This window comes from Melanerpes formicivorus, unplaced genomic scaffold, assembly GCF_026170545.1.
Source record: "Melanerpes formicivorus ecotype bairdi unplaced genomic scaffold, bMelFor1.0.p_v2 SCAF_7, whole genome shotgun sequence".
NCBI classification, from domain to species: domain Eukaryota; kingdom Metazoa; phylum Chordata; class Aves; order Piciformes; family Picidae; genus Melanerpes; species Melanerpes formicivorus.
In genome coordinates, this window is record NW_027142359.1 from 3,222,377 (window position 1) to 3,236,752 (window position 14,376).

Consider the following 14,376-nt stretch of genomic DNA (forward strand, 5'->3'; position numbering starts at 1 on the left):
ACTCAGACTATGGTATTAATCATAGAATCATAGAACTGTCTGGGTTGGAAGGGACCTCAAGGATCATCCAGTTCCAACCCCTCTGCCATGGGCAGGGACACCTCACACACTAGATCAGGTTGCCCAGAGCCATAACTATCCTGGCCTTCAAAACCTCCAGGGATGAGGCTTCCACCACCTCCATGGGCAACCTGTGCCAGTGTCTCACCACCCTCATGGGGAAGAACTTCTTCCTGACATCCAATCTCAATCTATCCATTTCTAGTTTTGCTCCATTCCCCCCAGTCCTCTTACTGCCTGACACCCTCAAAAGTCCCTCCCCAACTTTCCTGTAGCCCACTTCAGATACTGGAAGGCCACAACAAGGTCTCCTCAGAGCCTTCTCTTCTCCAGACTGAACAGCCCCAACTTTCTCAGTCTGTCTTTCTTGTAGGACCCCTTAAGATACCGATCTCCAAAAATCTGTACATTTCCTCTGAAACAGGGATTGTGAAGTCACAGAGAGTAAATCCCTTAAAAACTGCCAGCAAATGCCAGAAAATGCACTTTAATCACACCAAGACCCAAGTTCACTCCCAGGTGTTGTCCAACAGATCACAAATAGCTCCTGTGCTCTATCACCAGCCCCTTTGTCTCCTTCATCCAGTCCTGCCAACACCAAGCATTGACGTCAAAACCCTTTTGTTTCCAAACCCCAAAGGTATTTGGAAATACTGAGATTCAAAAAATGAAGGGATAAAACCAAAACAAAACCTTCAAAGAACAAAACCAAAACAACCTCAAAGCGATGAATTTTGAGTTCTCCTTTTACCTGTCCTCAGCTGCCTGCCTTTCTCCTGTCACACACCCATGTTTGCAGAACTGTTGCTCATAGTGAAGCTTCCTACCACCAGCTGCTCAGTAAGGGGAGTGAAATGCTGCCCATGAGGTGAATTCGAGGTAACAAATGAAACACCAAGTCCAACAAGGCACCTGGTGATTAGCCCCAAAGCTCCTGCTAGGTCACAATGTGCACCAAGAACCCATCCTTGGTTTTCCTTTTTCCTACTGGACTTTGATAATGCTCCTCACAGAGCAAATATGATTTCCCCCTATTTCCTGACCCATTCTTGGTCATCTTTTCCATTTTCAGGTAGCACCTTGATGTTAGAAGGTGAGAAGCTGCTTCTCCCTGTGTAGCACACAGAACAAACCAGAGAGAAGTGCAACTGAACACGGTATTTAAACTCACATGAAGAATAATCCCAAAAAGGGGGAATCACAGAATATATCTGGGTGGAAGAGACCTAAACCATGTCAACACTAAACCAAATCTTTAAGTGCCAGGTCCACGTACTGCTTGAACACCCCCAGGGATGGTGACTCCAGCACTGCCCTGGGCAGACCATTCCAATGTTTGAGAACCTTTCTAGTGAAGAAATATATCCTAACACCCAGCCTGAACCTCCCCTGGTGCAGCTTGGAACCTTTCACTCTGGTCCTGCCTCTTGTCAGCAGGGAGAAGAGGCTGGACCCCTCCTCACACCCAACCTTCCTTCTGGTGGCTGTAGAGTGCAATGAGGTCTCCCTTCAACTTCCTCTCCTCTAGATTGAACAACCCCAACTCCCTCAGCTGCTTTTCATAGCCCAGGGGCTCCAGGCCCTTGTCCAGCCTCGTTGCCCTTCTCTGGACACCCTCCAGCCCCCCAGTGTACGTCCTGTAGTGAGGTGCCCAGAACTGAACACAGCACTCAAGGTGTGGCTTCACCAGTGCTGAGCATAGGGGAATCATCACCTCCCAGGTTGCCATTGGATTTCTTGGCCACCTGGGCACTAATGACTGTTCAGTTAATTGTCAATTAATACCCCCCAGGTCCCTCTCTAAGTTGCAGCTTTCCAACCACACATCCTCAAGTTTGTAGCTTGCCATAGGGTTGTTGTGACCCACAGAATCACAGAATGGTCTGGGTTGCAAGGGACCTCCAAAGCTCATCTAGCCCAACCCCCACTGCAGTCAGCAGGGACATCCTCCACTAGATCAGGTTGCCCAGAGCCCTGTTGAGCCTCACCTTGAATATCTCCAGAGCTGGGGCCTCAACCACCTCCCTGGGCAACCTGTTTCAGTGTTCCACTGCTCTCATGGTGCAGAAATTGTTCCTAACTAACCTAAGACTGCTCTTCTCTAGTTTCAAACCATTGCCCCTTGTCCTGTCACTGCAGGCTTTTGTAAGCAATCTCTCCTGTATCCCCCTTCAGGTACTGGCAGGCTGCTCCCTAAAGCCTTCTCTTCTCCAGGCTGATCACCCCCAGCTCCCTCAGCCTGCCCTTGCAGTAGAGGTGCTCCAAATCCCTGATCTTTTTCATGGCTCTCCTCTGGACCCTCTCCATCAGGTCCATGTCCTTCCTGATTTGAGGCCTCCCTAAAAATATCCTGGCACCAAGCTGTAACAAGATACTCTTTTGCTTGTGCCAGCTGAGAAGAGTGAGCACAACACGGCCACCTGCCCTCACAAGAACTCAGCCTGGCCAATGCAGAGGTCCCTCTGCTGTGACTGCCTGCTTGATACCACTGATTTGAAACAGAAAATCACCCAACAGCACCTGGCTTCAAAACTTTCACACAGAAATTACATGTGGGCACCCTGAGTCTGTGGAGATTAAATGTAGCCAGTCCTAAACACTGTTATTGCTGTGCCTTCTTGTGCAGATATGATATCCCAGTGATGCCAGTGCCCTCTCAGTCCCTCCCAGTGCTCCCAGTAAACCACAGATCCCCTTCCCAGTGCTCCCAGTAGTATGCAGTGACTTCCCATTCCCTCACAGCACTCCCAGTAAAACAAAATCCCTTCCCAGTAACACCCAGTGACTACCCACTCCCTCACAGCACTGCCTTCCTAGTACTATGCAGTGACTTCCCACTCCCTCATAGCACTCCCAGTAAACAGCAAATCCCTTTCCAATCCTCCCAGAGCTCCCAGTGCCTTCGCAGACTGCTCCCCTAGTGCTCCCAGTACCTGCAAAATCCCATCCAAGTGCTCCCACTAACATGAACTTCCCTCCCAGTATGTCCCCATCTGGCTAAGCTGTCAGCTCGTGGCTTGGACCACAACACTCTGTGCTGGGTTAGGAACTGGCTGGAGGGCCAAGCTCAGAGAGTGGTGGTGAATGGTGCCACATCCAGCTGGCGGCCAGTCACTAGTGGTGTGCCCCAGGGATCAGTGCTGGGCCCTGTGCTCTTAAACATCTTCACTGATGATCTGGATGAGGGGATTCAGTCAGTCATCAGCAAATTTACAGATGACACCACATTAGGAGCATATGTTGGTCAGTTAGAGGATAGAAAGGCTCTGCAGAGGGACCTCGACAGACTGGACAGATGGGCAGAGTCCAACGGGATGGCATTCAACAAGTCCAAGTGCCGAGTGCTGCACTTTGGCTACGGCAATGCCATGCAGAGCTACAGGCTGGGGTCAGAGTGGCTGGAGAGCTGCCAAACAGAGAGGGACCTGGGGGTGCTGATTGACAGCCCCCTAAACATGAGCCAGCAGTGTGCCCAGGTGGCCAAGAGGGCCAATGGCATCCTGGCCTGCATTAGGAATAGTGTGGCCAGCAGGAGCAGGGAGGTCACTGTGCCCCTGTACTCTGCTTTGGTTAGGCTGCACCTTGAGTACTGTGTCCAGTTCTGGGCCCCTCAGTTTAGGAAGGACATCGAGACATCTGAACGTGTCCTGAGAAGGGCAACGAGGCTGGGGAGAGGCCTCGAGCACAGCCCTATTAGAAGAGGCTGAGGGAGCTGGGATTGTTTAGCCTGGAGAAGAGGAGGCTCAGGGGTGACCTCATTGCTCTCTACAACTACCTGAAGGGTGGTTGTATGCAGGAAGGGGTTGGTCTCTTCTCCCAGACAACCAGCACCAGAACAAGAGGACACAGTCTCAAGCTGTGCCAGGGGAAGTTTAGGCTCAAGGTGAGGAGAAAGTTCTTCACAGAGAGTATCATTAGCCGTTGGAATGTGCTGCCCAGGGAAATGGTGGAGTCACCATCCCTGGAGGTGTTCAAGAGGAGATTGGACGTGGCACTCGGTGCCATGGTCTAGTCATGAGGTCTGTGGTGACAGGTTGGACTCGATGATCTTTGAGGTCTCTTCCAACCTTGGTGATACTGTGATACTGTGACAGTGTCATCTCAGTCCTACCCAGTAGCTCCCACATCACTCCTCTGCACTCCACACAGTGCCCTCCAGTCCCTCCCGGTGCTCCCCCCCAAGTGCCATTCCCAGTAGCGATTTAGCACTAATAATACCAAAGATTAAAGCCTTCATCCAGCCTGCTGCCTTCAACACTGTCCTGCAGGACATCCTGGTCTCCAGCTTTTCAAAAATATAAAAATGATTTTAAAATCATATTTATAAGAAGAATGTTTTCATTTAATAAAATAAAAATGCATTAAAAATACTTTTTAAAATAGGAAAAATATGAAGACTGTAGAAATAGAAAAATAATTTCTAAACCATTTTTAAAGATGAAAAGAAAATTAAAAGTACAAAATTAATTTAAAACCATTTTAAATAAATAAAACATGCAAATCATTTAAAACAATTATTTTAAATAAGAAAAAATTGCACATACAAAAATAATTTAAAGCCACTTCTTAAAACAAGAAAAAAAAAGAAATAAAAAATTAAAATAGCTTAAAAATTATTTTTAAAAAGAAAACCAAAATTTTAAAAATAAAAAATATACTATTTTAAAACAAATTTTAAAATAAGAAAAAAAATCCCAAATAATTATTAAAAAAAAATAAATAGTTTAAAAATTATTTAAAAAAACCCAAAGTTTTAAAAATAAAAAATATATAAATAATTTAAAAAAAAATTTTTAAAATAAGAAAAAAATTTAAAAAATAGTTTTTTTTTAAAAAACAACATTAAAAATAAAAAAATAAAATACTTTAACAATTATTTTTAAAAGCCCAACATTTTAAAAATAAAAAAATATACTAATAATTTTAAAACTATTTTTAAAATAAGGAAAAAATTAGCAAATAATTATTTTAAAAAAAAAGAAAAAAATTTAAAATAAAAAATTAAAATAGTTTACAATAATTTTTAAACATAATTTTTTTTAAAAAAAGAAAAACTTTAAAATAAAAAAATAAAATAGTTTAAAAAAAATTTAAAAATAAAACCAAATTAAAAATATAAATAATTTAAAAACAATTCCTTTAAATAAGAAAAAAAAATAAATAATTTCAAACCATTAAAAAAGGAAAAAAAATTAAAATAGTTTAACAATTATTTTTAACACTAAAGCCAAATTTGAAAAATAAAAATATGCAGGTAATTTAAAAACAATTCTTTTAAATAAGAAAAAAAATTAAATGCAGAAATAATTTGAAACCTTTAAAAAAAATTTAAAATAAAAAATTAAAATAATTTTAAAATTATTTTTAAAAAAATAAACCCAAATTTCTCAAAATAAAAAGTGCACAAATAATTTTAAAACAGTGTTTTAAAATAAGGGAAAAAAAAAAAAGGCAAAATTCATTGTAAACCTTTTTTTTTAAAAAAAGAAAGAATAAAATAAAAATATTAACATAATCACAGTATCACAGTATAACTTAGGTTGGAAATTCATTGTAAATGAAAGGACCTCGAGGATTATTGAGTCCAACCTATCAACACAGACCCCATGACTAGACCATGGCACCCAGTGCCACCTCCCTGGGCAACCCGTTCCAATGACGAATGACTCCCTCAGTGAAGAACTTTCTCCTAAACCTCCCCTGGCACAGCTTAAGACTGTGTCCTCTTGTTCTGGTGCTGGTTGCCTGGGAGAAGAGACCAACCCCTTCCTGGCTATAACCACCCTTCAGGTAGTTGTAGAGGGCAATGAGGTCACCCCTGAGCCTCCTCTTCTCCAGGCTAAACAATCCCAGCTCCCTCAGCCTCTCCTCATAGGGCTTGTGCTCAAGGCCCCTCCTCAGCCTTGTTGCCCTTCTCTGGACACATTCAAGTGTCTCAATGTCCTTCTTAAACTGAGGGGCCCAGAACTCAACACAGTACTCAAGGTGCAGCCTAACCAAAGCAGAGTACAGGGGCACAATGACCTCCCTGCTCCTGCTGGCCACACTATTCCTAATGCAGGCCAGGATGCCATTGGCCCTCTTGGCCACCTGGGCACACTGCTGGCTCATATTCAGGTGGCTGTCAATCAGCACCCCCAGGTCCCTCTCTGTTTGGGAGCTCTCCAGCCACTCCGACCCCAGCCTGTAGCTCTGCATGGGATTGCCGTAGCCAAAGTGCAGCACTCGGCACTTGGACTTGTTGATTTGGTTCTTCACCATGAGAGTGGTGAAACCCTGGAATGTGTTGTCCAGGGAGGTGGTTGAGGCCCTGTCCCTGGGGGTGTTTAAGAGCAGGCTGGATGAGGCTCTGGCCAGCCTGATCTAGTGTGGGGTGTCCCTGCCCGTGGCAGGGGGGTTGGAACTAGATGATCCTTGTGGTCCCTTCCAACCCTGAATGAAACTATGAAACTATGAAACTATGAATGCCATCCCGTTGGACTCTGCCCATCTGTCTAGTCAGTCAAGGTCCCTCTGCAGAGCCTTTCTACCCTCTAACTGATTTACATCTGCCCCTAACTTGGTGTCATCTGCAAACTTGCTGATGACTGACTCGACCCCCTCATCCAGATCATCAATGAAGATGTTGAAGAGGACACGGCCCAGCACTGATCCCTGGGGGACACCACTGGTGACTGGCTGCCAGCTGGATGCGGCACCGTTCACTACCACTCTCCGGGCCCGGCCCTCCAGCCAATTCCTAGCCCAGCACAGAGTGTAGTGGTCCAAGCCACGAGCTGACAGCTTAGCCAGCAGTTTGCTGTGGGGGACGGTGTCAAAGTTTAAACCATTTTAAAAAATAAGAATAAACCTTTAAAAAAAACCAAACCAAATAATTTTAACACAATTGTTTAAAATAAGGAAAAAAAATTGAAATATAAAAACCATTTAAAAATACATTAAAAAAAAAATTAACCCCAAAACAGATCAAAAAGAAAGAAAGAGAAAAAAAAAAACGCCACCCCAACCCAGCCAACCATCCCTCAAGTCCTATGAGCACAAAGTGTTTCAGGTGGAAAAATGTTTTCTGGATGGTGATGAAACCCAGCTCCATTTGATGCTGGACTTCCAGGCAGTGAAGCAACAGTGAAACCTCCGCAGCTCCTTCACCACCCGGCCCGCGAGCGTCAGGAACTCTTTAAGCCCGGGAGTGAGCGGCTGTGATTAAGCAGGTGAGGAAATCCAGAGCCTTGCACCCATCCTTTTCCCTCGCAGGGCTGCGGGAGTGGCCGGGCGGGGTGCTGCAGACAGCAGTTATCGGCCCTGCGATAAGGTCAGGGCAGCTCCTGCCTACTGCTGCCTGCGCAGGACTCTGCAGGGCTGGGTGGGACGCTGCAGCCTGGAGACGCTTTTGCTCCCCTGGAGTGGAAAGGCTCGGGAGTGATGGCCATAAAGTCACCTCCAGCATGCGCTGGGACCTGTAGCCCAGCCTGCTCCTCAGCAGTGGCAGAGCACATGCAAATGATGTACTCAGCTCTGGTGAGGCCATACCTTGAATACTGTGCTCAGTTTTGGGCACCTCAATCCAAGAGAGATGTGGAGGTGCTGGAGCCAGTGCAGAGGAGGGCAGGGAAGCTGGGGAAGGGCCTGGGGAATAAATCTGATGAAGAGAGACTGAAGGTGCTGGGGATGGTTAGTATGGAAAAGAGGCTGAGGGAAGTCCTCATGGCTCTCTACAACTACCTGAAAGGACATTGCAGGGAGGCTGGTGCTGGTCTCTTCTCACAGGTGATAGAACAAGAGGGAACAGCCTCAAGCTGTGACAGGGTAGGTTTAGACTGGACATTAGGAAGAATTTTTCCCAGCAAGAGTGGTCAGGCATTGGAATGTGTTGCCCAGGGAGGTGGCTGAGTCCCCAAGCCTGGATGTGTTCAAAAGTGGTTGGGATGTGGTGCTTGGGGCTGTGGTTTAGGGGTGAACTTTGTAGAATAGGGTTCTGGGTTGGACTTGGTAATCCTGAGGGTCTTTTTTCAACCTGAATGTTTCTGTGATTCTGAGATGATGCTGGACTCTGCAGGGCTGGATGAGATGCTGCAGCCTGGAGACACCTTTGTTCCCCTAGACTGGAAAGGCTCAGGAGAGATGGCCATAAAGTCACCTTCAGCATGCACTAGGACCTGTAGCTCAGCATGCCTCTCGCCAGTGACAGAGCACATGTAAATGGTGCTGGACTCTGCAGGGCTGGATGGGATGCTGCAGCCTGGAGACCCCTTTGTGCCCCTAGAGTGGAAAGGCTTTGGAGACATGGCCATAAAGTCACCTCCAGCAGGCACTGGGACCTGTATCTCAACGTGCTTCTCACCAGTGACAGGCAGAGCACTTGTAAATGATGCTGGACTCTGCAGCCTGGAGACCTCTTTGCACCCCTAGAGTGGAAAGGCTCAGATGAGATGGCCATGAAGTCACCTCCAGCATGGGACCTCTAGCTCAGTGTGCTCCTCACCAGTGACAGAGCACATGCAAATGGTGCTGGTGATTGCACAGCACCCATTCAGTTGTTAATCTCAAGGTCACCTGCAGCAAGCAAACAAGACGAGAAGGCAGCATCATGTTCCTCCTGTGGCTCCTGCACCTCCAGGCAGCCACCCACAGCCACTCATTTTAGCATCTCACCTGGCTCCTCACACCTTTGCGTGCACCTCTGTGCTGTACACATCAGCACCTTCGAGCCCCAGCCCACATACCAAACCAGGGCTGAGCCGTGGGGCCAAGCACGGCTGCCTCTCCTGAGGAGCTTGTTGGTGGCCACAGCTTCCTTGAGAGATGATGAAAGCAATTTTGACACTTAAGCTGGGGGTCTAATCCTGCTCAGAGCTGAATGCTCCATAGAACCATAGAATTGCTTTGGCTGGAAAAGACCTCACTCAAAGAGTCCAACCATCAACCCAACACCACCACGGCCACTAAACCATGTCCCCAGGTTCCATGGCCACACGTTTCTTGAACAGCTCCAGGGATGGTGACTACACCACCTCCCTGCTAACCTGTTCCAACCCCAGAAATGCCTTCTGTTATATCATGAGATGAGTGAGGAATGCTGAAGACATTCAGGGCAGTTTATGCTCTTCAACTTTTCCCCAGATTTCCAGTATCTTAGAATCACAGAATAGCCTGGTTGGAAAAAAAATCATCAAATCCAACCATAGCCTAACTTCTACCCCAACACAACTGTTACACCATGTCCCAACACTCCTCACCCAAACAGTTATTAAACATCTCCAATGATGCTGACTCCACCACCTTCCTGGGCAGCCTGTTCCAGTGCCCACTGAAGAAATTTTTCCTAATAACCAACCTAAACATCCCCTGGGGCAACTTGAGGCCATTGCCTCTCATCCTGTCACTTGTTACCTGGGAGAAGAGGCCAACCTCACCTCACTCCAACCTCCTTTCAAGGTGCCATAGAGAGCAATGAGGTCTCCCATCTACCTTCTTTTCCCCAGGTCCCTTAGCTACTCCTCCCCAGCCCTGTTCTCCAGACCCTTCCCCAGCTTTGTTGCCCTTCTCTGGACCTGCTCCAGCCCCTCTATGTCCTTCTTTGAGTGAGGGCCCCAAAACTGAAACCAGCACTCAAGGTGTGGCATCACCACTGCTAAGCACAAGGGGACAATCACTGCCCTGGTCCTGGTGTGGCCTCACCAGTGCTCCTAGGTGCACACAGATGTGGAAGGGGGAGATGCTGAACGTTTCACCTCCTCATCCTGTGCCAGCAGAAAAGGACACCTTCAAGGTAAAGAGGAGGGAATATCACCCAGGCAAGAGCCATCTCTTGTGGTGCTTCTGCTTTCTTCCAAAGCCTATTAATGGTCTAGTGATATTTTGGCTTATTTAGAAAACAAGGTGGATGAAGCAAAGAATTTCCTCATCAGAAAACACTTCCCAGCTCAGAGCTGCTGGACTGCCAGTCACCTGCAGCTGTCCCCAGGCTGCACACCTCAGGGACACCCCAAGGGACAGCTTTGGCCCTGTTGGAGTTTTGTCCCATCCCAGTGGGAACCCTGGGACCTTTTTGGATCCAGCTGCAATCATTTCAGAGCTCAGGGCTGTTTTCAGGAACCCCAGGTCAGTCTCCCCTTGGATGCCATCTAGTGCTTGGTGCTGAGTGTGAAGGAGCATCACAGACGCCGGGAGCTGCTGGGGATGAAGATCTTCGAGGGGCTGCCACCAACCTTCTGGCTTTAAGTGCTCACATCAGACTTTATTTCCCAAGACCTCACTGAAAATCACCTGGGATGTGGGCTGGATAAATCCTGTCCCTGCCATTTACTTCTCTGGGATATTCACTCTCTACAACTCCCTGAAAGGAGGTTGGAGTGAGGGGTGGAGGGTGTCTACCTCTTCTCCCTGTTAACAAGTGATAGGACGAGAGGAAATAGCTTCAAGTTGCACCAGGGGAGGTTTAGATCAGATATTAGAAGAAACTTCTTCACTGAAAGAGTTCTCAAACACTGGAACAGGCTTCCCTGTTGAATGCCCATCCATGGAAGCGTTTAGAAGACACAGAGATGTGGTGCTTAGGCACATGGCTTAGCAGCAGACTTGGTAGAGTTAGCTAATTTTGGACCTGATGATCTTCAAGGTCTTTTCCAACCAAAAGGATTCTAGGATTCTCTTGTGTCATTGCAGGAATAAGCAAAGATCCAGCAGCACAGACTGGCAGATGGGACTCCTTCAGAAGGTACCTTCTGCTGGAATCATCTAAAATCTGGTTCCAATCAGCAGAAAGAATTGTTTTCCTCGACATACTGATCTACCAGGTTTGTAAGAGAGGGCTGCCATAGGGCGGGAAGTGCCTGCTTCCCTTCATTTGACTGGTAAGTGAGCCAAGTTCTGCGTGGGTCAGCAATGTGCCCTTGTGGCCAAGAAGGCCAGTGGGATCCTGGGATGCATTAATAGGAGTGTGTCCAGCAGATCCAGGGAGGTTCTACCCTGTCCTGGTGAGGTCCCACCTGGAATATTGTGTCCAGTTCTGGGCTCCCCAGTTCAAGAGGGACAGGGATCTGCTGGAGAGAGTCCAAGGGAGGGCTATGAGGATGATGAAGGGACTGGGGCTCTGCCCTATGAGGAGAGGCTGAGACACCTGGGGGTGTTCAGTCTGGAGAGGAGAAGACTGAGAGAGGATCTAATCAATGTCTATAAATATCTGAGGGATGAGTGTCAGGAAGGAAGGGACAGCCTCTACTCACTTGTGCCCTGTGATAGGACAAGGAGTAATGGATGTAGGCTACAGCACAGAAGGTTCCACCTCAGCATGAGGAGGAACTTCTTTGCTGTGAGGGTCCCAGAGCACTGGAACAGGCTGCCCAGAGAGGTTGTGGAGTCTCCTTCTCTGGAAACTTTCCAGACCCATCTGGATGTGTTCCTGTGCAACCTGCACTAGATTCTCTGGTCCTGCTCTGGCAGGGGGTTGTACTCAGTCCCTTGAGGTCCCTTCCAACCCCTAACACCCTGTCATCCTGTGAAAGTGGCTCATATGGCTACAGCCACTTCTTTGGGGGGACAGCATGGATACCACCTGGGGCTGGTCTCCTGCTTTTGAAGGAAAGCTTGGGTAGATTTTCTTGAGCTGGCATGGTGAGGTCAAACATGAGAACTTTGTTCATGGATGACATGAGGCACAGTCAGGGTAGAGGGAATATCCTGGCAGACAACACCCTGGCACTTAAGAGCTACAACTTGCAACCAGAATACAGGGAGAAGGAAAAATAACCTTAAAATTTCATATCCATTGCAACTTCTTTCAACCAACCTCCTGGTATTCTTCTCACCAGAAGCTACTTTTACCTCTTTCTGCTATTTTTATTCTTTTCTTTTTATATGTCCTCATGCATACAGAGCTTAGAGCATTAGCACAACCTGCAGCCACAGGAGCTTGCATTGGTCCGTCACACATCTAACGCATCCCTGCCCCAGAGGTGGGCACCCAGTGAATGCCACACCCTTGTCTCCTCTCAGGCTCTGCAGGTTTTGATCTCCAGGAGATGAACCATGTAATTGAAGGGTTGTGGCTTGCCCCAGTGCCAGGGCACAGGACTGAGCATCCTTGGTCAAAGTCCAATATTCATGTACTATAAGGTGTATGGCAACATATTTTCCTCCAGCACCACCACTTTGTCCACTTCCTGTGTTTTGCCTGCCTGATGTCTAGGCCATAGGTCCTTTCATCACCCAGCCTCAGTCCCCAAAATTGTCAAAAGACTCAATGAGAATGGGAATCTCCCTTCTTTTCTGCCCCTGCCTCCTCCACACCTCTCCCAGAGCCCAGGAGCTCACATCTCACATACCTTTGGTGAGTAATGGTATCATAGAATGGTCTGGGTTGGAAAGGACCTCCAAAGGTCATCTCATCCAGCAAGCAGGGGCACCTCAGGTTGCCCAGAACCCTATTGAGGCTCACCTTGAATATCTCCAGGGATAAGGCCTCAACTACGTCCCTGGACAGCCTGTTCCAGTGTTCCACCACCCTCACAGTAAAAAGCTTGTTCCTAACATCCAATCTGAATCTGCTCTTCTCTAGTTTGAAGCCATTGCACCTTGTCCTGTCACTACAAACTTTTGCAAACAGTCCCTCTGTAACCTTCATGTAGCTCCCTTCAGACACTGGCAGGCTGCTATTAGGTCTCCCTGGAGACTTCTCTTCTCCAGGCTGAACAACCCCAGTTGGCAGCTCCCAAGAGCTAGCTCTGGTCTGGCTCACCAAGCCCAGGTCTCACCTCTCCACTGCAATGCAGACGTATCCTCAGGGCATGTCTATTCACCAGGCTCAGGCTGCTCTGCTCCTGCTGGGAGCTGGCAGGGTGCAAGTCAGGTCTGGTCTGGAAGCTGCAGAGCAGCTGGAAGGCGCAGAGTGAGCTGGATTTGCCTGGGCACTGTGCCACACTGGAGTGGCTCTATGGCATACACCCAGCTCCTGAGGGGCAAAAGCCGTGGAGGTTGTGCAAACCTGCTCCTCCCAAGCCTCCTGCTCTGGCTCCCAGCTCTCCAGGAGAGCTGCACTCCCACCTACATCCCCTTCCAAGGCAGCATGCCTACTACAAGGTCAGGCTGAGGGAGCTGGGGTTGTTCAGCCTGGAGAAGAGAAGGCTCCAGGGATACCTAATGGCAGCCTTCCAGTACCTGAAGGGGCTACAGGGAGGATGGAGAGAGACTTTGTAAAAGCCTGCAGTGACAGGACGAGGGGCATTGGCTTTAAGTTGGAGAAGAGCAGATTTAAATTGGATGTTAGGAATGAGTTCTTTACTATGAGGGTGGTGAAACACTGGAACAGGTTGCCCAAGGAGGTAGGTGAGGTCCCTTCCCAGGGGATATTCAAGGTGAGGCTCGATGAGGCTCTGGGCAGCCTGATCTAGCTGGGGATGTCCCTGCTGACTGCAGGGGGGTCAGACTGGATGACCTCTGGAGGTCCCTTCCAGCCTGGACCATTCTATGATTGTATGATTCTATGTCTTTGCCCCTGCTGCAACAAGGCCATCGGGAGCATCTTGGTAACTTTGGGGTAGTGCATGGTTCCTGCTGGAGCTGTGCTCCCATTTCAGAAGCACTGGTACCCAAGCCTGCTCTGGGATAAACTAAAATGATTCAAATGATCCATTTGCAGTCTTGCTTGACATTTTGTTAATTTCTTTTGCTTTCTTCATCTTTTTTTTTCCCCTCTTGCATCTGCAATTCCAAATGGTGCAATTTTGAGATGAAAGTCCTTTCCCCCTAGAGCTCCTCTTACATGGAGCTCTAATGGCTCCACATAAGCCTAACCTTCATAGAGACAGGAGGCTCTGCCTCGAGGACAGACAGGAGACTCAATCTCAGCCAACATGAACCAATTCACAGAGAAGACAAACAGCTAAACTTTGCTCTCACTCATACCCATCCACAGTTAATTGGTTTTAATGTGGGAAGAACAGTACCCACTCAACTGATCTTAGTCAGATCAGCCTCATCCCTCCTGCCTGTTCAAGAAAACTCATTGGATGGTGCTGCCTGGGAAATAACTGCAATTATCCCTGGCCTGAGGCAAGACAGAGTAGCTGGAGAGTGCGCTGCATGGACAGTCAGCAGGACACGAGGCAGGGGACTGCTACATCCTTGGGCCTGGAAGAGTTATGTTTATGTTGGGCTTCCTAAGCAATACTCAGCTCAGAGTTTGATCGTAATGCCCTTTACACTCTAACTGGCTTCCTTCAACATGCTAACTTTTACACCTCTGCTTCAACACTGCTACTCTGCAGGACAGAACGAAGTTAAATGGGGCCCAAAATGCACTGCCAGACAGGTCTGGGG